Source organism: Mercenaria mercenaria, chromosome 6 (assembly GCF_021730395.1).
Source record: "Mercenaria mercenaria strain notata chromosome 6, MADL_Memer_1, whole genome shotgun sequence".
Lineage (NCBI taxonomy): Eukaryota > Metazoa > Mollusca > Bivalvia > Venerida > Veneridae > Mercenaria > Mercenaria mercenaria.
The window spans coordinates 35945586-35972970 of NC_069366.1; the positions used below are offsets into that span (position 1 = coordinate 35945586).

The 27385-nt window shown below is 34.0% G+C and overlaps 1 long non-coding RNA gene across 1 annotated transcript; it reads right to left on the minus strand.

The window, feature by feature from the left end:
- Positions 1 to 115: 115 nt before the first annotated feature.
- On the minus strand, positions 116 to 27088 carry LOC123550171 (uncharacterized). Its single transcript, XR_006686204.2, has 6 exons — positions 26625 to 27088; positions 23519 to 23614; positions 4034 to 4069; positions 2097 to 2180; positions 1247 to 1318; positions 116 to 219 (listed from the first exon to the last, which is right to left on the minus strand). It is a non-coding gene; the product is annotated as an uncharacterized LOC123550171 (long non-coding RNA).
- Between the last annotated feature and the right edge of the window lie 297 nt (positions 27089 to 27385).

A 27385-nucleotide genomic window follows, 5' to 3' on the forward strand; every position in this document is an offset into this window, starting at 1 on the left:
TTAAGAAACTATAACACATGTATATTCTTCTTGATTTAAACTTATCAACACATGAAGTGGAAATAAAGAGATACACTTAACACATATAAAATACAGTATTTAGTACTTTGTTTACATTTATTATTTTCTATAGTCTTCTTCTTTAACATGACCCTGCCTTTGCTGATGTGATATCTCTATGCCCGTCGTCTGCTTTCTTCTCATTTCGATTTCCAGTACCTGTATTATAACAAAATAACTTATTTTCACTTTTAAAGAACGTTCTTAATGTACAGATCATTACAGTTTCTGTACAAATAGATAAATAGGCTGAATTTTCGTTTCTGGCCTATTCAGGTCCCAAAGTACAATTAATTTCCCATAGAATTACATACAAATACATCAATGCAATACTTTCACACACTGTTCTAGAGAAAAAGGCAAATGTCTTCTCGTAAGGAATCTATCTGAGACAAACACAAAAATCCCTATTAAGTAATATTTTCGCTTCACATCTGTCAGAATGAATGGTGTAAGAGAGGCGGTCAAACCTACTTTCTGTACAAATCCGCAGATAGTCATTTGCAAAAGAAATCATGACTTTTCAGCATTTCTTGCCCCTTTCTCTTCATTCACATCAGCTCTATAAAATTTGATTACTTACAGAAGCTCAGGATATCTATTTTCAAACAAATCTATCATGAAATGCGGAACCTCTTTTCTCTCGAGCCCGCCCGCTTAGCTCAGTAGGTAAGAGCGTTGGTCTACGGATCGCGGGGTCGCGAGTTCGATCCTCGAGCGGGGCGTATGTTCTCCGTGACTATTTGATAAACGACATTGTGTCTGAAATCATTAGTCCTCCACCTCTGATTCATGTGGGGAAGTTGGCTGTTCCTTGCGGAGAACAGGTTTGTACTGGTACAGAATCCAGGAACACCGGTTAGGTTAACTGCCCGCCGTTATATGACTGAAATACTGTTGAAAAACGGCGTTAAACCCAAAACAAATAAACAAATCTTTTCTCTCGGATACACATCCTCATTACCCTATTTCACAATAACAACACAGTGAAAAATCGTTCAAACCTGTATTTTTTTTATTATAAATGCATTTCGTAAGTATTCCACCCGGACATATACAGGCAGAACCATATCACAAAGAAGAAGTCATACGCCTGCGGACTATTTCTAGAGGGCGTACGTGGCCCGAGTGAATGACCCTTGAGTTTCTTAACACTACATTCAGAATACATAAAATGTCAACAAACCTGCAGCAGCAGTCACAGCAGATGATGATGGCAGTATTGGGATGTTTCCGGATGTTCCAGCTGCGCCACGTACTAGAAAGAAAATCAATTTAAAATCAGTTTTGGTATGCCTCTTTCAATCATTGTTGTGAACTGATGATTTTTATAGCCAGCTACGGTGTTTCTATGACATTGCCAGTATGGTGCTCACTACCAGGTCTTTAAAATCTATGTTAGATCAATGTAACAGATGCAAATCATTGTAATCGTTAAATTGCTTATGTTAAGACCTTCTTTAGGATGCTTTTGTCAATGCAATTTAATTTAAAATGCATCAGAATCGCGAATTATTTGAATGAAACGCACCAGACATGCACTGGTTTAAATAATGGACATTTCTTTGTGTGTTTTTTTCGTTGAAAGAGCCAAATAAGCACAACCACTAGTGAAATTATGATGTATAGCAGAACTAACTTTTGATCTTTGATAAAAAAACTCACAAATTTTCTTTTTACATTTTTGTATTTTATGCGCTTTAATGGTGGTTTATCCGTGAGTGATTTTATTCCTTGCGGGGAACTCAAAATGTATGACGTACAAGGCATTACGTGTGAAAAAAAACTAGATATTCAAAAATGACATATTTAAGTTCCATTACTCAACGAATTTCCTGTTATTAACAATGCATATTCTTCCGTGTTCAAGAACAGTTTCGCACCAGTGAAATCATATTTGATAGTATCATGGTTATAAACAGTGAATTTACCAGGATATATTCTCCGTCATTTTTCAATGAACCACAGAATAGCATGAAATGTATACGTACTAAGTTATACAATGTTAGAAAAGACTCATTAATGTGAGAAAATACCTGAAATTTCCTGTTCCTCATGCACGGGTTGCATGTTTGCAGGGAAAAGACCTTGAGTCACATCGGTAGTTGCGGCAGGCTCGGCTAAATTGAAAATAGACACATATTTAATTGTTTGACATGATCACAGACCTTTAATAAAGTTGAAATCAGTATTAGTGCTTCATTTGAAAATGGACTTATGATTAGCTCGACTATAACAAGTATATGAAAAGCTATCCTACTCGCCCCGGCGTTTCATGTTAAAGTTTTGGTTCACTTTCACTCTACCTCATTTTTTACTAAATGGATTTGATTGAAACTTAAAAAAGTTATTCCACATTATAACCCACAACATATGACACAAGGTCCATAACTCTCACATCAATATTTTATGAATTATCAACCCATTTTACTTAGAATTTCTGGTTAAAGTTTTGGTGCACTCTCACTCTATCTCAGTTATTACTAAATGGATTGGATTTAAATTCAAAATTATTGTTCCACATCATCATCCACATCATATGACACAAGGGTCATAACTCTGGTGCCAAGTTTTCATGAATTATGCCTCCTTTTTAGTTTCGTTCAACTCTCGGTTTTTAGTATTGAACGGAGTGTCTCTGCGAAAAGAAATATTAAGGCAATGTAACTGGTGCACGATAGAGAATATGATTACCAACTGTTCAAAATGCATAGTACCCATTTACCGAATTGAGCGTTTTAGGTGAGAAATTCGCGATTGAAATGGGTTTAGTATATATTCTCGTTCATGACCATGGTTTTTAAAGTATACTTAGGGGTACGGTATAACATGTACAGTGGCTTTTTCTCGCTCATGACCATGGCTCTTATAGTATACTTAAGGGTAGGGTATAACATGTACAGTGGCATTTTCTCGTTCATGACCATGGTTCTTATGGGGTAGGGTATAGCATGTACAGTGGTATTTTCATTCTGGTCTGGTGCCAGTGGGAATGGTGGATATTTAAAATTTGATATAAGATAATGTTACCACGAAGGCAGATACTCCGCCCAAAAACATGTAAATATGGCCATTGCTCCTAAAATCGTGATATCATGTCTATGTAAATAGTTCATGTTTTCTAAATGATTTTATTTAGCTTTTTTTGATTATTTGTCTATAATAGGTGTGTCTTTGATTATATGGTCAATCAAACCCTACCCCCCACCAAATAAAAAAAAAATTAAACGACCAACAATTCTGCCCCTTTACATATCTGGAGCACCATTGTGAATTTATATATGAAAGATTCAGAAGCCTATTAGGACCATTAATTATTGTGTCTTGGTTGTTATCATTTTTTTCCTTTAGACATCACAATTTGAACATACTTTTCTAGCTTTTAAAACTATCTATATTTCAAAATGAATAAATGAAAAAGGATTGGAATTCTTGTTAAACAATATACACAAAAATTCTCTGTATCATAAACAATATACACAAAAATTTACTATCTAATATAGGGGAAAAAGTATTAGTCCTACAACTTTTATTCTTACATATCAATGTTTTATCCAGAATTGAGTACGTACGGGGTAGGGTAAATCTCTATTCACTGGCTGCACATCAAGTCCAGACTGGCATATATTATGTATTGAGACTCAATTAATATGAGCGTTTCGTATAGCATCACAGAAAGATAGAAAATAAATGCTTAGATTTCAAGCCTAAAACGAGTAAATTTACTTCCTACTATATCTTAGGATTGAATTTGTGGAAAACCCGTCTGCCATTAACTCGTGAATAATTTCCCATGTAGCTTTCTTTCTAACCTGATGCATACATACATAAGTCCCAATGCATAGTACGTAAGTTCTGAGAGAAAAGACGCAAGACATAAGATGTCCTAAGCATCTATGACAATTTTTTTAATGCCCCTATAAGGCTTCTGTAGAAAGATTTAAGACAGGGCATAATAAAAGAAATGAGTTACCTGTCTCCTGTATTGGAGGCTGATACGTGTCAGGCACTGAAACATAAGACAACAGTAAACTATTCTATGATACAACATGAATAGAACTTTACAACAATGTGTGATGTTGGACAGTATATCTTTTTGTTGTCTAACGTTGTGTCATTTGATAACATGTATATTTGCTAAATATGAATAAATCTATTTCTGATTTATTACATGTTTATACTATAAAAGCATACAATGAAAATCAGACGTACGTTCTGTGTTCAGTTCAGTAGAAAGACTTACACGTATATATATTAATATAACAAAAATGAACAAGAAGGAACTTGGAACATGCGCAAATATAAAATCATCATCTATATGCGATTTTATATAAGTATTGTATCACCTTCACAAACTTATCGCGTTGCATACCCCTGATAGTACCATTTTCTTTGATTTGTTTCTAAAAGTGGAAAACATGGCTATAATAATTACTTACAAGTACTTTCTAATTTCATTTTAATATTGTTTACCATGGAGAAATATTTTGTAAAAGAAATCTCAAAGTCAGAAACAAGAATTAAAACATTCAAAGGGGATTCGTAAAACAAAATTGTATTCACAATGTTACTGCATGGGTAACATCAATATTTGCTCGAAATTCATAAACAGTTATGTACAGCAATGCGCGCTTTATAAAATGCTTCTTGAACTCCTATATTATGTAATGCATGCATGTAAATAAAGAAATGATACTAGTAGAAAAGCTATTACGTGTAAAGATTAATGTGCAATACTTTGTTTAATTAAATCTAAAGGAAACGGCCTTTAAATATCAACTAATTTGTAGTGTTAGGCTTGGATTTCTTTTGATGACTTTTTCTCCTGTATTGCATAAGTAACTAAAGATTAAAAATCAACAATAAAACTTTATGTTGGAATTAGTCTAAGGTTCTGACATTATTTCTAGTAATATAACCAGTATCGGATATTAAACCAGATGCAGAAGAAAATGATGAAAATGTCTGATAATCAATAGACTCAGTCTGTATTAAGACTTAAGTTTATTACCCAGATTATTAAAAAAGAAAACAGTTAGTTCTGTGTTAAAAGTTAAAAGTATAGTATAACTGGCCCCCCTACCCGACCCCACCCGCGAAACAATGGCAAGGGATAGTTTTGTATTGTGGCCTGGTTATTTTTTCTGAATAAAATAAAACGGTAGATGCATTTTAAAGGCATTTATATGTTAGTAATTGTTTATTTATGATGTTTATTAATCTATGGATTCCCGCGAATGAGTAATTGCTGCGTAAAGTAAAAGGAATGCTTGAATCGAATTTTCTAACTATTATTGCAAGATATGATGTTGACTTGTCAAAACAGTGTCTTGCTATGTTATTGTGTCAAAATGAGGTATAGATTTTATATATATTAATAGATCGTCTTTTTGTGTTACTATACATTACTCGGATAACATTATCTCTGATCTAGATGATCTAGACTTATAATGAAAAATATTTTTCTGTTGCTATATACTGATGACCAAGCTCCTTTTTTCGAAGTCACCAGAAACGCTACCCTTATGGAAATATTATAGTTAGCCGCAAACACTTGTTGCGATCATGCCGCGAACACTTTTGATACAATTGGTATAATGTTCGCGGGATGTTCGTTTGGTGTTCACTTTTTACATGCAAATTAGTTTTGCCGCGAACTTCCCGCGAACAAGTAGCTGTGAGCTTCCCGTGAACAAGTTGCTGCGATCATCCCGCGAACTAGTTGCTGCGATCATTCCGCGAAATAGTTGCTGCGAACATGCCGCGAACTAGCTGAAAACCATCACTACAGAAATGGTGCACAACTAGCATGCACAGAAAAAAGTACAAAAACAAATAAATTAATAGGATTTATTGAATAAACTTGAACACTGAGGCTGTAACAAATTTAAAAATCAAATTGTCAATGTCTAAACTTTTTCATATCATATTTGGTGCATTTTAAATTCTAATTATGATAAAATATGTTTGCATTTTAACTGTTTATTGTAATTTCAATAACAGTGTCTCAGTGCATGTATTAATTTCATTCCAATGTTTTTTTCTTCACACTGCTTATAATTTATATGTATGACTACAAATCTGTCATAGTTTACATATCAATTATCAAACTTATGAAGCTTACAAATTGTCATAATAAGTTTTATATTTCTTTTTAAATAATCTGATTCAGCTCTGCAAAAATTAAGCATCTATTTCATTTTCAAAATTCCTCATTTTTATTCAGATATATGAGTATAGATATTAAACATAAATTTTCTGACTTACCACAAATAAGAATATATTCTTATCAACCTCTAAGAATCACCATTCACTATGAAAAATGTCTGTAATGCATACAGATTTCCCTTCAAACATGTCCATAATATCTGGTTGTAATTAACTTATCAGACTCATACTGTGACCTTACAGATAATGTTACAAATTAATTGATTGATCAACAATTACCTGCTCTTATCAAAGCTCTTCATTAACAGTTTACCAAAAGATTATATCCTCTAAGTTCTTCTCGCGATCATGCCGCGATCATTGGTCTTCCTGCGAACAAGTATCAAAACAATCGCTGCATGATCGCGGGTAGCAGCGAATATCCCGCGAATACTTCCTGCGAATAGGCATGTTCGCAGCATGTTCGCGGCATGTTCGCAGCTTTTTGACTATTTCGTAAGGGTACAACTCATGCTTACAAATGATGAAAATTTTTGTAATGTTTGGGGCAAAATAAATACAGCAAAAACAAAAGCGATGATACTCGGAGATAAGGCGTCATAAAACATACGATGTATTCATATTATATACAAAAACAGAAATAGTAATTCATTAAAATACTTGGGAATTACTCTCTTTAAAAATGGTAACTAGTCTAAAGACCCCAAAAAGCATTGCCCAGCATGTATATTTAATTAAACTACATGTATTCAAAAATATAGAAGTACCTAGTATGTCAAAGAAATTTCATCTATTTGATACCCTATTTGCATCGATTTTAAAGATTTGAAGCGAAAATATGTTTGTTTTTATATTGCAAAAGATGTAGTATTTATACATACAAAATTTATTCACAGAATTTGTCGACAATGTATGGTGAAACCAGGTGATTTCCATTTTAATACAAAGAAAGATAATTGGATGAAAATATTTAGCCAAAATAATATTTAACTACCCTTACGGAAATATTATAGTTTGCCGCGAACACTTGCTGCGATCATGCCGCGAATATCCGGCGAACATGCCGCGAACACTTTTGATACAATTGGTATAATTGTTCGCGGGATGTTCGTTTGGTGTTCACTTTTCACATGCAAATTAGTTTTGCCGCGAACTTCCCGCGAACAAGTAGCTGTGAACTTCCCGCGAACAAGTTGCTGCGAACATCCCGCGAACTAGTTGCTGCGAACATCCCGCGAACTAGTTGCTGCGAACATGCCGCGAACTAGCTGAAAACCATCTCTACAGAAATTGTGTACAAAAAAGCATGTACAGAAAAGGTGCAAAAACAAATAAATTAGTAGGAATCAGGGATATAAATTTATTGAATAAACTTGAACACTGAGGTTGTAACAAATTCAAATTGTCAATGTCTGAACTTTTTCATATCATATTTGGAGCATTTTAAACAAAGTTTTAATGATAAAATATGTTTGAATTTTAACTGTTACTTGTCATTTCAATAACAGTGTCTGAGTGCGACTGTATTCATTTCATCCCAATGTTTTTTTCTTCACACTGCTTATAAGTTATATGTATCACTACAAATCTGTTATAGTTTTACATGTTAACTATCAGACTTATGAAGCTTAGAAATTGTCAAAATAAGCTAGTTTTATATTTCTTTTTAGATAATCTGATACCACTCTGCAAAAGGTTAAGCATATCTATTTCATTTTCAAAATTCCTTATGTTTACTGAGATATATGAGTATAGATATTAAACATAAATTTTCTGACTTACCACAAAAAAGTATATATTCCTATCAGCCTCTAAGAATCACTTATGAAAACTGTCTGTAATGCACTCAGATTTCCTTCTAAATATGTCCAGAATATCTGGTTGTAATTAACTTATCAGATTCATACTGTGACCTTACAGATAATGTTACAAATTAATTGATCTACAATTACCTGCTCTTATAAAATCTCTTCAGTAACAGTTTACCAAAAGATTATAATATTTAAGTTCTTCTCGCGAATATGCCGCGATCACTGGTCTTCCTGCGAATATCCCGCGAACTAGTATCAAACCAATCGCGGCATGATCGCGGTAGCAGCGAATATCCCGCGAATACTTCCTGCGAATAGGTATGTTCGCATGCAGCATGTTCGCGGCATGTTCGCAGCTTTTTGGCCATTTCGTAAGAGTATTTTAACAGTTGTACTTTGTACTTAGACACGATCTAAACAGAAAATATAATAACAATAACAGGGCATATTAACTCAAACAGTTCTTAGATTCTCACGGATTCTCCCAATTGTTGATTTATCAAGATTTTATAGAACTATTAAGTCAAGACTTTTTGATACTTATTAACAAAACTTGTATTCTGACAGAATGCCGTAATATGCACTGTTTAAACATGATTTGGAATTAGTAGATAGGAATTAGAGTAATATTTAAGGGTTGCCCTTAAGGTAAATATAGGAATTTCTTACATACCAGACGGGGATTTTTTGGTGATTTCACCGGTGCTGGAAAACTCCATCTTAAACCCCGGGGTGTAAGATGACTCTCGTGCTGTATATGACGTATAACGAACTACATATGTACAGAAGATGTGTGTAGTAATAATAATGTTTTTCGTAAAACGGGATAAAAATTAAATACCTGGATAGTTCCTCTTTGTTCCTAATAACATATTTCTCGATTCAAAAAACGTTATTTTAAGAAGATAACATAACGTTTCATTGCAGATGATAAAACAAAACCGGAACTCTTACGTTGTTTTCGTCTCTGTAACGTCATGACGTACTTCCTGTTTACGGACGTAAAGTTCCCGCGCTTTGTTAATACGCTACTATAAGAAAAAAGTGCTATAAGAAAATCATTTGTTTGAATTTAATTTTTACTCTTCTCTGTTAAATATGGTATGCAAGAAAAAGATTCTATCACTGGCTGTAGGTGCAGATAGGAATACCCGGCTCTCGGGTAACTGTTTACGCGGTCACTCGGCTGGAGCCTCGTAACCGCCTAAACAGTTACCCTCGAGACCGGAAATTCCCATCTGCACCTACAACCAGTGCACTGTGAATATTTCGAACTTCATTTTGTTATATAGACTCCGTATTGAAACAGGGAGGTATGAAAACATAATAAGAGAAGATAGAATATGCATCTTTTGTAAAATTAGCTTTTTTCCTTCTTGTCTGTCCGTATTATCGTGAACAAAGAAGGAAATGTTAACAACCATATTTTTTGTCATTGGCCAAACATTATCAAACTTGAAATTCTCTTTTCGTTCATTTTTAGTGAAAGCTTGAAGGATTTAGCACAATTTATTTATCTTGCAATGGAAATGAGAAATGCATATCATCTTTGATGCCGTTGGTTTTTGGTTTCTCCCAATTAGAATTGCTTTTCCAGTATAGACACACTGAACACATGTAAAGGTTAGCCTTATAGTGAAAATATTATTCGTTTATTTATTTTGTTGGGTTTAACGTCGCATCGACACAATTATAAGTCATATGGTAACTTTCAAGCTTTGATGGTGGAGGAAGACCCCAGGTGCATCTCCGTGCATTATAGTGGAGCAGCTTAGTGTGAAAATCTAAGGAAATACTTCACTTGATGATACAAGTATGAAATTTACACTAAATGTTCATCATATGGCCCAGATTCAAAAATGATCGAGGGCCATCTAAAAATCATCCATTTTCAAGATGGCCTCCAAATTTCAAAATGGCTGCCAGAATTGAGGCATTTTTCATATAATCAGGATCTGTAAGTTTCTAAAATATCATATTTATTGGGCTGTAACATGTTTTTCCTATCAATTTGTTCCCATAAGCTGAAAGTTTTATTTTTAATGTTGCCTTTTCCAAATATAGACCCATTTAAGAAGGTCGCCATCTTTAAAATGAACGCCAGACTCTTAGATAACGTTCTTATCACGGCCAAGCTTGAGTCTTCTACTTTCAGTGCTATAACCATCGACTATTGCTTAGATCCTGGTCCCAGATAAACCTGAAAGCATATTATTATGATACTGGCCTGAAATAAGCTAATATGGTTTATATGGACGTCTCTTCTTTTCAATCTCTTCTCTGTTCTACCCTTCTTTTCTTGCTTTGTTTCACTGAGAAACAGTATCAAAATCATGACAATACTGAACCATTGCTAATCAGCTGAAACAAAATCTTTAATTAAATGATATGTGTAATGATTCTATAGAATGAACTACAAACACTACAAGGGCACACTGATACAGTTCATAATGTTATGTTACTCAGCATGGCGTTCATTGACAACTTCAATACGTATCATGTAACAAAACAAAACAAATTGTATCCCATACAGCAAAATGTTAAAATATTTATTGAAAGCGGAAAAAGGATAGTTCATTGGCCTTCAAATTAAAATAGTACATACTTTGTATTAACAGATACCAAATTTGAATATATCATTGTAAGTTTAAGTGTTTAAGTACCTGTGCTTTTGTTTATGTTCTTTTTCAAACTCTTGATAATGTTGAAAAGAGTATAACAGAAGACCTCCTAAACTATGGAATAGATTTCTTAGATGCGTTGAAAATAAAACTAAACTATTGAGTTTTCGTGCGGATAAAACAAGACGTATCACTAATGGTGATGAATACCCCCAGATATCAGCTTATTGTCAGAGGAACAGGGTTATTGAAAATATGATACATTGCTTAGTATATCGTACAGGGACAAAATGTACAAAGACGCACAAAAAAATGGTGTGCAAATATCTTTAAAAAAAGAAGAAATTAAGTCAGTAGGTCAAGGTCATGCACAAGGGACCATTTTTAATCTTGTCTTTTGGCATTTTCTGTGATATGAAGGCTCCATTACCACAAATCAAATCAAGACTGCAACATTTCCGTTTATGTCGTGTTTGGAGACCTGTGGGTTTCCACTTTTTCATTTTATTATATCCCCAAGGGATATAGTTATACTTAACAAATAAAGTATGTTAAAAAACCAATGTAACTCTGTTCGTATTTGAAACAAATAAAGGGCAACAACTTAGTCAAAACTCATTCTAATGGAACGTGTTTTGCACATGCATAACTACACTTGGTACCAATAATAATAGTAATAACAAGGTGTGATAAACGTCTGGCATACAATGACTGATAAATAGCTCGGACATTTTGTCCATATAAATATATAGAAAAAGAAATAATAAAGGGCTATAACTATGTGAAAAATAATTCAAATGGAACATGCTTTGAACATGTACAACTTGACTTGGTACGAATAATAATTGCAAGGTTTGGTTGCAAACTAGCAAATAATTGCTGAGAAATAGCGCAGACAAATTCCGTATACAGACGGACGGGCTGGAATCCAGAATAGCCCCTAGATATCTCGGGGTATTATGATAACTGTGCAAACCAATAAAATGATCATAGCAACAAAAGCTGCCGATATTGTTTGCAATTTATATATAAACAGAAATGCGCTTGCTCCATGTAATCACGAAGAAGCCGATAATCATTGACAGGAAACCGAACAATTACAATTATTAGTTAGTTCTTGCTATGGCAGTGTACTGATGTTTTGTGGCTTGCTTACTTGGTCCTCACTCAGAGGCATTGCCATTGTTTCTTGCTTTTACCGGTTGCGAAACTGTTTCTGCATTTGTCAACAAGGGCAAGAAATCTGCATGGCAGGAATGGAATGTTTGTGAAACAGCTATAGTTCAAAGTATTTCATAGTCTCAGTGTTGCCCAATACATAATAATAACTGAGTAGGAAATGGATACATTAGAAACAAATTTAGTTATACTGTATGCTCGATCAAGCACGACATGCAAGATGGATGAAGCTTGACTTGATTTGTTTGCCCGGAAACAAAGCGCGTATAAGGCGATTCCACCAACAAAAGGTGCTCTGAAAAATTCATCAAGCGAGCAATTTTTCAGGCAGGCCATGTCTGATGTAAAGCAGCTGTTACCATGCAGCAACTGCCGCCTCCGTCAAACTGGAGATGGCTGAAGCAGAACAATGTGTGAATCCCATATCGGATGGAATTGTCGGTTAAATCTGAATGCTTCCAGGTCCTTCAAATGTGTGACTGCAAAAGGACTTCCTGTGCTGGAAATTGCAAGTGCCACCACTTAGGTCTGTTATGCACAGCAATTTGATGTTGCAACTGTTAAGAAAATGACTAAATGCACTATATGCATATTTGTTTGTTTCAGCTAGAACACGATTTCCGATGTGTATAATTTCATGGGTATAGTAAATCAACAGAAATAGTTTCTGAAGGTTTGCTTTATAAGAAAATGTTGCTCTTGACTGTGCAAGTGCTCACGCTGTCCTATTTCTTTATCCCCTCGTGGTTTATAAGACGCATTTTCTAAGATGTTAATTTATTGCATTGAATGTAATTTGAGTGTAATGTATATAAAACTTATATTGGTTGGTGTACTCCAGATTTTACATTTGTTCAAAAACAAATCTGCAAGTTATAAAAACTTAAGTGTTGAGATGTCTAAAATAAAATCTGGAAAGTAGATCACTCGGAAGCACCGAGAACAAGGCAATTAGTGAAAATTGCAGACTCGGTTTGATTGAGTCTGTTCATGGGCAGTAATGGAAAAAGCAACACTGCCCACGCCCCCTAGCACCGGCTTAAGCAGTATTCAATCTTCAAATCTAAATGAGTTGAAATCAATAATCCCGAAGGACCAGAAAATATAACAACACTGAGATGAAGTCGGGGCGACTTTTTACGGCCGCCACACAGCACTTAACACCCGTGTTGTGAAGTAAATAAAATCTGAAAAGTAGATCTCTCGTAAGCACCGATCCATACAAAATTGATTACAAATTAAAAGAATACAGATTGATGTTCTGTTCTAAACTGAAACGAAAGTGTATTAATAAAACCAAGGAGCTGCGTTCAATAAACGCTTGATGCCCCCAGTGGCATCCTTATCGGTAGATTTTGCACCTGAGTCCAAAACGAGGTCAAGGTCAAACTGAGGTCAGGTGATGTTTGAAGATGAGGAATGGTCACAATTTACATCTGTATTTGTATCAATTCATTCTTGTAAGGGGTATTGATGCTAGACGAAACGGTCCCATTTGGTTAACCAAGAGATGACCCATATAAAGCAAACTAAGTCCAAAATGAGGTCAAGGTCAAACTGAGGTCAAGTGATGTCTGAAGATGAAAAATGGTAACAGGTTACATATGTATTAGTATCAAATCATTCTAGTAAGGGTATTGATGTAAGATGAAACGGTCCCATTTGGTTAACTTCGTGTAGACGAACGGACGTACGAACGGACGGACGGACAGGACATTTATTATATGTCTCCGGCATCCGTAGATGCTGGGGGCATAAAATGCTATCATTTTAATGTATTACATGCTTGCCTCAAACAAAGTACTGAAAAGTAAATACAAAATGGCGGCCATTTTGTTTTCGCGGCGGCCATCTTGAAAACGACATTATTTTAAGTGGCCCTTGATCTTATGTTAAAGCGCATGCCAGGTAGTTACTGTTCTGTAAATTTGATGCTTGTATCATCAACTGAAGTATTTATGTGATATCCTGCTCCACTATTATTTCATCACAAGCAGGCACTTGGGTAGAACTACCGACCTTTCGTAAGCCAGCTGGATGGGAAATTATTATACAAGTATAGTGAACATTTCTACCGATTTATAACAACACTGTAAAATATTGTCGTTTAACATCATTTTAACCAGTATATTGTCTCTTAAAATAATATAATTTTGCTATAGTAGCTAGCTCTCCATGTAAAAAAAAAAAAGATATTTAATATTTAAAAAATGACCTTCTAAAAACATCTAAAGCAAAATGGACAGCTCTTGTTCTGACAGTTTTTAATTGATTTTGAGATTTCTTCAATTATAGTCTATAATTATGAAAAGTCTCCACAACTAAATAAATTCAATGAAATATAGTGTAAGTTTTGTCAATCTGACTAAAGTACGTCTCCAATTAACGCTACTCTTTGGATCTGAAGACGTGCTATTGATAGACTTGTTCTGAAGACCCTTCCGCTAGCCAATCAGAGCCTTGCTTTTAACATTTTGAAAGTGTAAGTAGAAGTTTAAAAAATGTATATTTAGCCTGGGTTTTTCATGTTTATAATTCTTATGACGACCACATCATGACTGCGCCAACGTGTTTTGAGAGATATCATATCTAGTCACCGGGATAAGCACTGTTCAGTTCGAACGCGCGGGGATACTTTTTTAGCGTTTTATCTACACTTCTGTAAACCATTATTATCTGTTAAAACCGTGATACATTAAAAAATCCGGTGATAGGCATTAAAACCCGGTGATAGTAAAAAGAACCCAGACCCCTGATGTTAGGAATTAGATCCCAGAGGATTGATATTAGAACCCTGTTGATAGGCTTTACAACCCCGCTGATAGGCATAAGAACCACGGTGATAGATATTAGAACCCCGGTGATAGGCATTTGAACTGCGGTGATAGTAGTAAGAACCCCGGTGATAGTCATTAGAACCCCTTTAATAGTAGTAAGAACCCCGGTAATAAACCTAAGAACCCCGTTGATAGTCGTTAGAATCTCGGTGGTGGTTGAAAAAAAAACCTGGTAATAGCAGTAAGAACCCCTGTGATAGTAGTTAGAACACCGGTGATAGCAGTAAGAACACCGGTAATTAGTAGACATTAGAACCCTGGTAACAAACCTGGTGATATTTTAGAAAACCATGCATGGCCTACCTAATGTCTATCACCAGGGTTCCTTCAATTATCACTGGAGTTGTAATGCCTATCACCAGGGTTTCTTACTACTTTCACTAGGCCCAAATTTCATGAAAATGCTTACGTTTTTACTTTTCTTATGTAACATTTAATACACTTAAGTATCTTTGTAAAATCGGGGTCAAGGCTCTAATATCTAATATCACCAATGCTGTTGTGCCTATCACCGGGGTTGTAAGCATATCACTTCGATTATTACTGCTATCACCGGGGTTGTAATGCCTATCAACGGGGTTTTAATATCTATCACTAGGGTTCTAATGTCTATCGCCAGTGATCTAATGTCTATCACAATGGTTCTTACTGCTATCATAGGGGTTCTGTTGCTTGTCATCGGGGTTGAAATATCTATCATCGGGCTTCTTAAAAGTTCTTTCAACTATCACCACGGTCCGAATGTCTATCAAAGGGGATTCTTTCTGCTATTACATGGGTTGTAATGTCTATCACTGGGGTCGTAATGACTATCACCCAGTTTCATATTCTTACCACATGGTTTCATGCTGCTATCACCAGGGTTCTAATGTCTACCAAGGTGGGCTCTTTCTGCTATTACAGGGGCTGTAATATCAATCACCGGGAGTCCAATGCATATCACTGGTGTTCTTACTGCTATCACCGGGGTTCTTACTTCTATCACCGGGGGTCTAACTGCTTTCACTCGGCTTCTGATGTCTATCACCAGGATTCTTACTGCTGTCACCGGGGTTCTAATGCCTATCACCGGGGTTCTTACTGCTACCATCGGTTTACTGCTTTCATTGGGCTTGAAGCCTTCTGATGCCTATCACTAGGGTTCTTACAGCTATCACCCGGGTTCTTACTGCTATCACCGCGGTTGATTCTAATGCCTATCACCGGGGTCAAGGCTCTTATATCTAATATCACCAATGCTGTTGTGCCTATCACCGGGGTTGTAAGCATATCACTTCGATTATTACTGCTATCACCGGGGTTGTAATGCCTATCAACGGGGTTTTAATATCTATCACTAGGGTTCTAATGTCTATCGCCAGTGATCTAATGTCTATCACCATAGTTCTTACTGCTATCATAGGGGTTCTGTTGCTTGTCATCGGGGTTGAAATATCTATCATCGGGCTTCTTAAAAGTTCTTTCAACTATCACCACGGTCCGAATGTCTATCAAAGGGGATTCTTTCTGCTATTACATGGGTTGTAATGTCTATCACTGGGGTCGTAATGACTATCACCCAGTTTCATATTCTTACCACATGGTTTCATGCTGCTATCACCAGGGTTCTAATGTCTACCAAGGTGGGCTCTTTCAGCTATTACTGGGGCTGTAATATCAATCACCGGGAGTCCAATGCATATCACTGGTGTTCTTACTGCTATCACCGGGGTTCTTACTTCTATCACCGGGGGTCTAACTGCTTTCACTCGGCTTCTGATGTCTATCACCAGGATTCTTACTGCTGTCACCGGGGTTCTAATGCCTATCACCGGGGTTCTTACTGCTACCATCGGTTTACTGCTTTCATTGGGCTTGAAGCCTTCTGATGCCTATCACTAGGGTTCTTACAGCTATCACCCGGGTTCTTACTGCTATCACCGCGGTTGATTCTAATGCCTATCACCGGGGTTCTTAGTTCTATCACCGGTTTTCTAATATCAGCAGGGTTATAATTAATATAAGTATCAAAGGGATACTATTGTCTATCACAAGCGCTTTAACGGCTATGACAGTTTTCTTTTTACTTCACTACAGCTCTTTTGTCTACCATCTGTTTTTTAGGTATATATCGAATTGAAATTAATAGATTAGTATCACAGAAGTGTAGATAAAACGCTAGACCTGTCTCCCTGTGCATGCGTACTAAACGGTGCTTATCCCGGTGACAAGATAGGAAACGGATCACTAATAATACCTCATTGACGTCATTTTGATGGTTCAGCCAAATGCTTGTTGAAACGAGTCGTCTGATTGGTTCAAAATAAAAATAGATTTGCGAAAATAAAAATAGCAATATCTGAAATCCAAATACACAAAAAGATGAATGTGAATTGGACATCCTCAGGTCTTCGTTTAAAAAATCAAGTACTTTAGTCAGATTGAAGTTTAGTCTACTTTCAACACTTTGAAAGAGGCTATACTAAACTTTCTTTTGTCTTTTAATAATTTCAAAATCTAAGACTAGCCAAGAGTCTAAAACTCATGAAATAATTCTGACTGAAAGAGAATTGCATGTTCTTTATAATAAGCTTACCAAAACCAATAGAAATATTGATCTGAAAGAAGTTATTAAAGATCTTAGTATGTAAACAATCCCCTACAACATTATACAGTCGATATTTTCCACTCATGAATGCACTCAGTGCAGGAGATAATTGTTGATATAAATGTAAATGAGATACCCCAACAAAGTCTCTTTTTTTAAGTTGTGTAAACAGTGTAAATTATTGTGGTTATCTGCAGGTTACCCTCTTACTTTGTTTACAACAATAAATAAAACACCTTATATAGTTTGTTTAAGATAGTAGACCTGTAAAGAAAATCGCAAATTACGTATTCCCTATATGATTTTTCAGCATTTATTCGTTTCTTTTTCATGGAAAGCAATGATTATGTTAAGCTATAGTTACGTCCAGAGAATGTCGAATTGCTTACAAATACATAATAACATCGAAATTGCAGAGTGTCATTACTACCTTAAAATATTGTAATTACATTTGATGACAGTGACTTTTTGTGTTACACTATTTGCAGCAAAGTACTCCTGAACAGTGAGAGAAATGCTAGTGTCATTACTACCTTAAAATATTGTAATTACATTTGACGACAGTGACTTTTTGTGTTACACTATTTGCAGCAAAGTATACCTGAACAGTGAGAGAAATGCTCCAAAATGAATGAAGCATAAGAAACACTTTACAAATGATTAATTGAAATGGTGAATATAACAACAGTCTACCTATGTTGTTACACATAATGTCAGTGTGTACATACCACGTGGTTTGTGACGTCATTTTCGGGTATTACGGCAAGAAAATTAATAAACAAATCCTTCGATTCAGAACTTAAAAACACCGTAAGTATTTCATTTTTTCACTGATTTGAATAATTCTTTTACGAGGCTCAAACCCAGATAGTGGGCTATAAACACAAGGCAATGTTTTTCTGAAATTCTAATCGGTTTTTGCAAAGGTCCGTTCCAACCCTGAAAATCGGCAAATTCTTAGAGGGTAATACGACAAGAAAAACCCGTGTTTTATAAAATAATGCAGGATTGCTTTCCTTTACATTGTTGTGCCTTTCACCTCTGTTTATTTCGGTTCCAAGAAGGCCAGAAAATCATTATACTGAAAACAAAATGGTAGGCTTCTCTGTGAAAACATATGTCTTCGGAAAATGCTAATACTGCAAGAATGATATGATGGCAAGCAAATTCATGAATACTCCTGTTGTCCCTAACAGCAGTTGAGACTTACTTACTTCTGTCAGCAGGTTAGTAAACAGGGCATACCTACATAGTGCATGCTATGCTAAACTAGACGGAACCGTTTATAAACAGTAAAGCCCTGTTTCATTTTTGAAGTGTTGACAAAACATTTTTCCGTATGCCTAAAATTTATTCGAAAGAATAATTCAGTGGTCTGTTTTCAAAATTATTGTTACCTTTTCATGCACTTTCAGTCCATAGGAAGGATGGGGGCTTTGCTGTACAAGCAGTTGTACTAAGTGAGCGATAAAGGACTTACATAGCCGTCGCGAGATTATTTTTTAAAGTCTGCCTGTTTAACGCAACTTGAAAATACTTTTTACGAATAATGTTGGCAAGTAAAGTGATTGTATAGGCATAGTCTTACATTCTATTTTACGATCATGATTCTGAAACGATATTTTTAACGATTGTAATTTTGTTCTTAAAAGATATTTATCGTTTGTCAAAATAATTTGATACTATGACAACTTACATATAGGGGTCTGAAGAATGCATGTAATACTGTACTATTTTGATATTACCGAACAGGATAATCCTTCTTTTCTTTTCTTTTCATACTTTTACTTTTATGCCTCCTTTTAGGAAATAAAGTTTTAGCACTTTCTGGATTCATCATTATATGATTGGTTATATGATTCTTACGTTTAATGATAAGCTCAAGTTATCTTCAGTAATGATTCTGCGATCCTTACAATAACTAGGGTCATAACTTAGTAAACAACTGTTTCATGACATGACCTGTATTTGGAAGATGTTACACCGACCCTTGATTCCGTCTGTGACAACTATGTTTAATTTTCCAACAGATTGGTATGCCTCAGGAGCAGATCAATATTGCACTTATGTGCGCTGTTTGGCTAATCACTAACGCTTTATTCAAATTCTTTCTCTCACGTTCGGTGTGGTCTTTATGAGATACAACAAATCGTTGGTTTACGCGATGAAAGTGCCCAAATATTTAAGAAAATATTTTAACACATTACATTTTGTATATTGTTTTAATTTTTTAAGGGGCATCTGCATTTTACACTCTAGTATGACATACTAGAAGTACACATGCATACCGGTATTTTTGTTATTTATAATTATATGGTTTACATTGATTAAACTGTGATTAATGGACGATACGACAAATGCAAAGTCGAGATGGAAATTCTTTGCACTTACAATAATTTTATATCTTAAGTATGTATTAGTTTGCCCATCGTCAGTAAAATTTTTGTTTGAATAAAAGATAATTTTGAAATACAAATTTATCACAAAAAGATGCTGCAACATTTATGAATGTTGATTACTAAGTTTCAATGTGCACAATATGTCGTTGCGTATATGGAAACTACATAGCTGGCTTGGTGACCTTTTATTGATTTTGCATTTGTTGTGTTACCATTGCTTTCTTGGGTCTGATAAAATGAATTGTTCAATTTTACTTAAATTTTACTGTTATGTTTTACATTCCAAAACGTTTAATGAATCTCTAAATTTGTAACTGTCTGCTTATACTGTCATAATTTAATGTGTAATGTGTTAATTTTATTATAATAAGTAACTTTATTGAAAATTTCAATTTCTGTATGTATCCATAATGTAACAAACTTTACATTTGAACTCGCTTGTTGGTTTCTGTGTCTGAACACTGACGTCTTAGATTGTTTCCCAAATTTAAGTTTAGTCTTTGTTCGTGTCATTACTCTTAAAAAGTAAAAATACGTCGTCCGAGTATTTGTCTTTGCTAACATCAAGTTTTTTGTGTGTTTTTTTATCAAAGTTTAGTAGATCTATCACCATAATCTCGAAATCTCAAAGACTTATTTCGAAATACAGTTTCGATACATTATCAATTACTATTATTGATAGGCATTGTTCAGAGGCCCAGCTTTCACTAATGCTTGATAAGTAAACACATAATGTGAATATGTAGGATATATTTTCAAATTTAAACACTTTTTGTAGACATTTTTGCAGTTTGACTCTTTTAAGATGGTTGTTAGCATTCGCGGATGCAACAGTATAGACACATAGGGACTCATTTTTAAGATACCTCTTGAGACTATAAATAAAGTAGAAATTAGGAAACTTCTCTTGAAAGCTCTAAATTATTAGATAACAAGTAATAAAACAGAAAAAATAATAGATATTTTAAACGATCTTTAAGAAGCATTGAAAAAAAAGCCGTTCTTTCATATCACATCATACCGAAATTAATCTGAATAGAAGCTAAAGAAATCTGCTAACAGGTATTATACATGAGGAAACGAGTCTCAAACTCATTAATCCGCGAAACTGTTCGTAAAGGAACAATATGTGTACTCATTAATCTGCTTGCCGTCATATCATTCTTGCCGTATTAGCATTTTCCGAAGACATATGTTTTCACAGAGAAACCTACCATTTTATTTCAAGTAAATTGGTTCGCAGGCCTTCTCGGAACCGAAATAAACAGGATGAAAGGCACAACAATGTAGAGGAAAGAAATCCTGCATTATTTTGTAAAACACGGGTTTTTCTTGCCGTATTACTCTCCAAGAATTTGCCGAATTTCAGGCTTGGAACAGACCTTTGCAAAAACTGCTTAGAATTTCAGGAAATCTTTGGCTTATGTTTATAGCCCACTATCTTGGCTTTAAAATCGGTGAAAAAATGAAATACTTACGGTGTTTTTAAGTTCTGAATCGACGGATTTGTTTGTTAATTTTCTTGCCGTAATACCCGAAATGACGTCACAAACCACGTGGTATGTACACACTGAATGTGATACCAATATAACTTCTTTGTAATTACTCATTTTTGGATATACATTTTACATTTTAATATATCAAATTTTGTGTAAACCAATGTATCATCTTTAATAACAAAACCTAAATTTAGCTACAAAGCCACAACTTAATATTTAAGATAACGTTAATTTCTTTAAGGGAATTTATGCGTTATTTTACTTTATTTTGATGCACTACTAAATTATCTAGCAGGGCTTCAGCACAACCTATAAACTAATTGTCAGTGTAAGCCAAGAGAAAAGTGTACTTATTGTATATCGAATACAGAGTTTTAAACAAATGTAGGCCTGGTCAGTTGTTGCCAAATGACCTATTTGGGAAATAGATTTTAGGTTTGCGTGCTTATTTGGCCACTAAGATTTGAGTTCACATGCGTAGAAATCTAATTACGAAGGCCGAATGAGTGATTAATTACGACGCATCTAAACGAAAAAACGTGTTATATTTGCTAACAAAGCACGCAAAACTAAAATCTATTTCCATTCTAACACGTTCGAATTACACCGGGAAGTGATACTAATCTGGAATCCTATTTTAGTCGGAATAGCCAAAAGTAGGTCATTTTGCCCAACGTGTTTTAATCGACAAGACAATACACGGTAAAATCCTTCTTTGTTTATATAAAAGAAAATCTTAAAAGTGTTAGAACTAGTTTTTCTTTACTTTTGACCAATGTTTTATTTTTGCTTCAGTCTATTGGTCAATTCATAGTTGTTCCCCTTAGATTTTCTTGGGTAGGTAGTACTAGGTATCATCTCTAACTAATGGTATACACACCATTATTTACGAAATAGTATACTATTGACGGTCAAACGGTATACAATACTATGCTATGCTAACTCTAAACTGTAATATTTAATTAATAGTATACTAAACAGTATAGAATAAGTATAGAATTGATATAGAATTAGTTGTTTGTTCATTATTTTTGTTCGGGTAGCTGTGTAATCATGTCTAAATGTGATGTTGACTTGTCTAAACAGTGTCTTATTATGTAAAGCTGTTATTTGTTGTCAAATAATGATGTATACTTGTCGAGATAGTGACGTTGTATGTTAGACAGCTACGTTATTATGTCAAAGTGTGGTGTGTATTTGTCCAAATACTGCCTTATTATAACATGTCTAGTTAACATCAGAAGACACAGTCTGGACAAGTCAGTATTACATTTTGTCATAAAAGCATAGCTGTTTGACACAATACGAGGCTATTTGAACAAGTTCATATCACATTTTGACATAATAACATAGCCATTCAACATAGTAAGACACTGTTTAGACAAGTCAACATCACATTTAGACATGATTACACAGCTGTTTAACATGATAGGACACTACTTGAACAAGTTCACGCTACACCTTAACATAATAACACGTAGCAATTTAACAAGACTTTATTTGGAAAAGGTAACATCACCTTTTGAAATAATAAAGAAACTATTTGGACAAGTTCACACCACATTTTCACATAGTATCATAGCTCTTCAACGGAATAGGGAATAGACATAGTAAGGCACTTTTTGAACAAGTCACCATCACAGTTGGACATGATAACATATATTTTTGACATTATGATAATAAAGGCACTATTTGGAAAAGTTCGAATGTCCTTTTGACATATTAACTGAGCTATTTAACATAATGAAATACTATTTGAACAAGTTAACATCGCATTCTGACATTACAACATAGAAGTTTGACATAAAGAGACACGTCTTTGATGTATTACCAACACAGTTCAACATGATATGGACAATACAACATACATGTTTTAATAAAAGTTGCAAACTATTTCTACTTAGTTATAGGCCTGATATATTTTCCAGAATCAAAATCAGTGTCGATTTGAGATCAAGCTAAATGTCTCAGGCTGTTCAAAGATCTAAAGGCTCTGTTTGTTTTTACTTATTATTTATTCTTAGCAGTAAATTATCGTAAGGTTTGAGAAACAAAAAAACAACATTGAGAGGGAAACTGAAACTGAAATGCGCAATTCTTCATCAGATTTATCGTTATTGTTTGTTGTCTGTTTAGATAAATGCTATGTGAACGAAAGCAATTAACTGTCTAAATACGTTTTTAGCAACCAAAGGCATTTTTCGGAAAAATTCAGTATGTTGCTTCTAAACTCTAATTATACATTCAATTTTAAGTTAATAAAAGGCAAACAGAACGCATTGTACATTTAAAAGAAGAAAAATACATCTTAACGTCTGAATGTGACCAAAAACCCCTGTTAGAAATTTTAAATGTACCGGTCTCCGTGTTTCCTGTCCTTAGTTTCAATCGTTTTCTGTTTTCATTGCAAGGAACGTCCTTTGATTCATATGTGCGTTTTCGTGGAACTGCATCTGAAACGAAATGAATAATACAACTGTAAGACATTATCGCATATTGCGGTTCCCAAACGGGCCTTGTCAAATTGAATATTTGGGATTCTTGGTTGTGATTCGTCTTTGTATCAAACTACCAGACAATGACCCATACCGATAATAACATACATTAATAAATGAATCATCTGATAGTATGAAGAAATAAAATATAAAACTGAACTGATATATTTAAATATATAAACTGATGTAGCAGTTTAAAAACGATAAAGTTATATGTTTCAGAAAAATAAAAGATACACATCATTTTACAGAAACAAAATGATACATTGTTCATGCCCACATAAACTGAGAGGATCTGTCTGAGACCCCAATTGTAAATGATATGGTTGGTAAATGCTCCGCATAGGTGAATCCTTCACAATAATGCAAATCTGCACAGAGCAGACACAGAACTAATTCAGCAGCAAATTTATAATTAGCATTTGGTATAATTGAGTAAAACTCAAAATGACTAAGATAGACCATCCACTGCTAGAATTTTTATATTCACTCAAACCTGTTTGTCCAAGAAAGAATTAATCTTCATGTATTTTGAAAAAATACCAACAAAGGTTGAGTAGGCTGTAAGAACAGTAATGGAAATAAATCATGTTTTATATCAATTTAACAAAAAAAGTTTAAAACAAATTATTACTGTCAGAATCTCATTTTTCTTCGTGCACATTTCTGAAATAGCCTGATCAATGTCTTTCCAACTGTAAAGTGAAACAAAAATATCATGGAATTGAATATCAAACTGAATAAATTTGCATATTATCAAAGCAAGCATTCATTTTTTGCATGTGATATACTAGGGGAAAATGTTTGAGGTCAAATTTCAGGTCCTTTTTTTAAAAAATTGTAACAGTTCAAATGAAAATTTTTACACAACGCTACATTAACAGAAAATTAACTCAGTCTTATGAAATTATTAAACGGAATTGTACTTCATGTATTTGCAAACACCAGACAGAAAGTTTGGTGCACTTGATATGGGAATGTTACTTTGAATAATTATGTCAATTTCCAATTTTCTGTATTTTTTGGATATGTTTATGACAGACAAATTAATATATTGATTGTTACACGATCATATATGAAACGAAATGGGAAATAAGGAAATATGTGTAAATATACCGTTGAATTCATTATTCATATATTGTCTTAATGCATTTTGATGGCTTCTTTTAATGACTGTAGTTTTGCAAATTGTTACACATTATAAATATAAATGGGGTTGTCCCTTTTGGGACACTTTTGCTGAAACCTGATTTGCACAGAAAGGTATCACTGAAGGCAAATAATTGGATTAACAAATTAAAAAATGCAGGAAAAGGAAACTTGTTACCACAAATGAAACTCTAAGAGAGAGAAAACTACAGTGCAATGAAACCAAATCATTTTTCTCAAACAAAGATGTTTCAAAAAGTATAAAAGGGAATTTATTGAATGCATCAACAGAAAATTAGCTCCGGTTACTCAGGTCAGTCAAAAAGGTTCATGTTTTGTGTTTGGTAGCTCCTTTCAAGTGAAATTTCTTTTCTTTTTTGTACTTTGCTATTTAGAGTAGATAAACTTATTGTTCAAACCAAGTAGAAGAAGCTTTGTAGAGAGGTTACCTTTTCTGTAAATATAAATTTTAACTTTAATTAACTTTTGACTGCCCATATATTATTTTGTAGAGAACACAGAATTTCTTTCCAAAAATATTTTTAGCAAAGTTTGCAAAAATTGTATGTCTGACATACTTATTTAGGTACTTTGGGTAAATCTGAGAAAGGTATATCTGATTTGAAATAAAGCAGCATTTTCTTAGTTTTGACATTTCTACATTCACTTTCAATTTGAAAATTTCACAATTATTTCAGATTTACTTGTTTTGTCACACTTTTACAACTTGGACTACATGGGCAAATAAATAAAAAAAATATAAAAAAAAATAAATAAAACACAATTTATATAAACATGGAGTAAACAATTTTCGAAAAGGAAGTATGATATTCTGTACAAACAAACCTAGGGCACTACAAATACATGTTACTCATGGCTAAAATATTTAAAAATACATTTTGAAGAAAAATATCCTTTATAGAAAGCACAAGATTCACGTGAGTAGAATCAACCAAACACATAACCGGAACCCTTAAGGTTGGCACTGAAAACTGACAACAAAAGTTTGCACATAGTATATACTGTGTTGGCTTCACGAGGATTGCCCAGAGAATTGTGGGCATTAATATGATAATCTGATTCATTTTATATGGCAATTTTGACTGATTCAAGAGCCATAACACTGGTGTTATCGTTTCAGATCCTGTGGTCATATATCTTTTAAACAAGTTTCATGATTACTGTTCAGAAAATATGGCCACAAATGCATTGAAAGGGTGAAAAGTGGCAATTTTGACACGTTCAAAGGTCAGTCTGGTTTTGTTTAAACAATTTAACCAATTATATATTGTGCCCATACACAATGAAAACTACTAGAAACAAATAGTATGCATCCAACTGGATATTGAATAAGGAATAGTGAAAATAATTTACGGAAGTCCGCCATAATGGATTACAAGTTGCTATTTTAGCAATATGACGTATACTACTATATTTAGAATAATCCGGAGACAAGCGAAAAAGGAGTAAATTCAGCGGGTTCATTTAATGAACTGTAGCTTTTACATATAAAAGTTAACATCCCTTTTCCCTTTCTATAGCAGCGATATAATTCTTTAAGGGAATATAAAATCTGATCTGCTAGAAAAATTCGAAAAAAAGTTTATCAAGTATGTAGATTTCATATGAAATCAGCCTGATATAGCGGTGTTCAACCTTAAATGATTGGTTCTCTTTCTTTAGAAGCCGACGCGTTATTTATTTTTAGTTTATTCCTGAATTATTACTTTCTGTTATTTTTCCCCTCCAGTTTTGATGAATTTTGCCTGTGACATATATTCTCGTGAATTTTAAAACTAGATCGATTCAATTAACTTACAACATATTTAGTATCCTTAATGGCCCACGGCGAACTGTAAACTTGCTATATATCCACCTAATAAAGTTTCTTGTTTTTAACGTAAGTCCGTTTATACATTCTATCCAATGTATGGTCTTATTTTATAAAATTAATAAGTTGTTTTATAAACGTTTCTTATGTAATCCAATTAGCTTAAGTTGCATTTTAGGTCTTACTTTATTAATTCACTCACATCCAGCTGTGAAATATTGATAAAACATTTACGAGTAAACACAGTCTTTCTTTTCTGAAAAGTTTAATTCCATATCCAAAGTTGTTTAGCCTATCAAATTTGTGACATAGAATGAAATAGCTTTTACAGAATACTAAACTGGTTTACAAACATTTTAATTTTTTAAATCAATTTTTAAGCAAGATGAAAATGTAACAAAAGTTTCAATAGAAGGGTATAATTCTATTTAGTTTAGTATTTTCACAAAGATATATTTAAAGTTTATGTCAATTCATAACTAAATTTCGTCTATTCACGTGATGCTTACGTAATTTTCCTTGCGATACGATATTCGACAATCATACACTTAAATAAATCTTAAATTAGGCCTGTTGATTATTTAAATGTTTATTGTTTATTTGTTTAGAACAACGTTAAAATCAGTCGTCATATGTATTAGCGCTTTCTCTCTTGAAGCAACTCTCTGTGTAAACTCTCTCTCTCTCTCTCTCTCTCTCTCTCTGCGGCAGCCTTTGTATCTAAAGCGCATTTATCATGAAATCGGCAC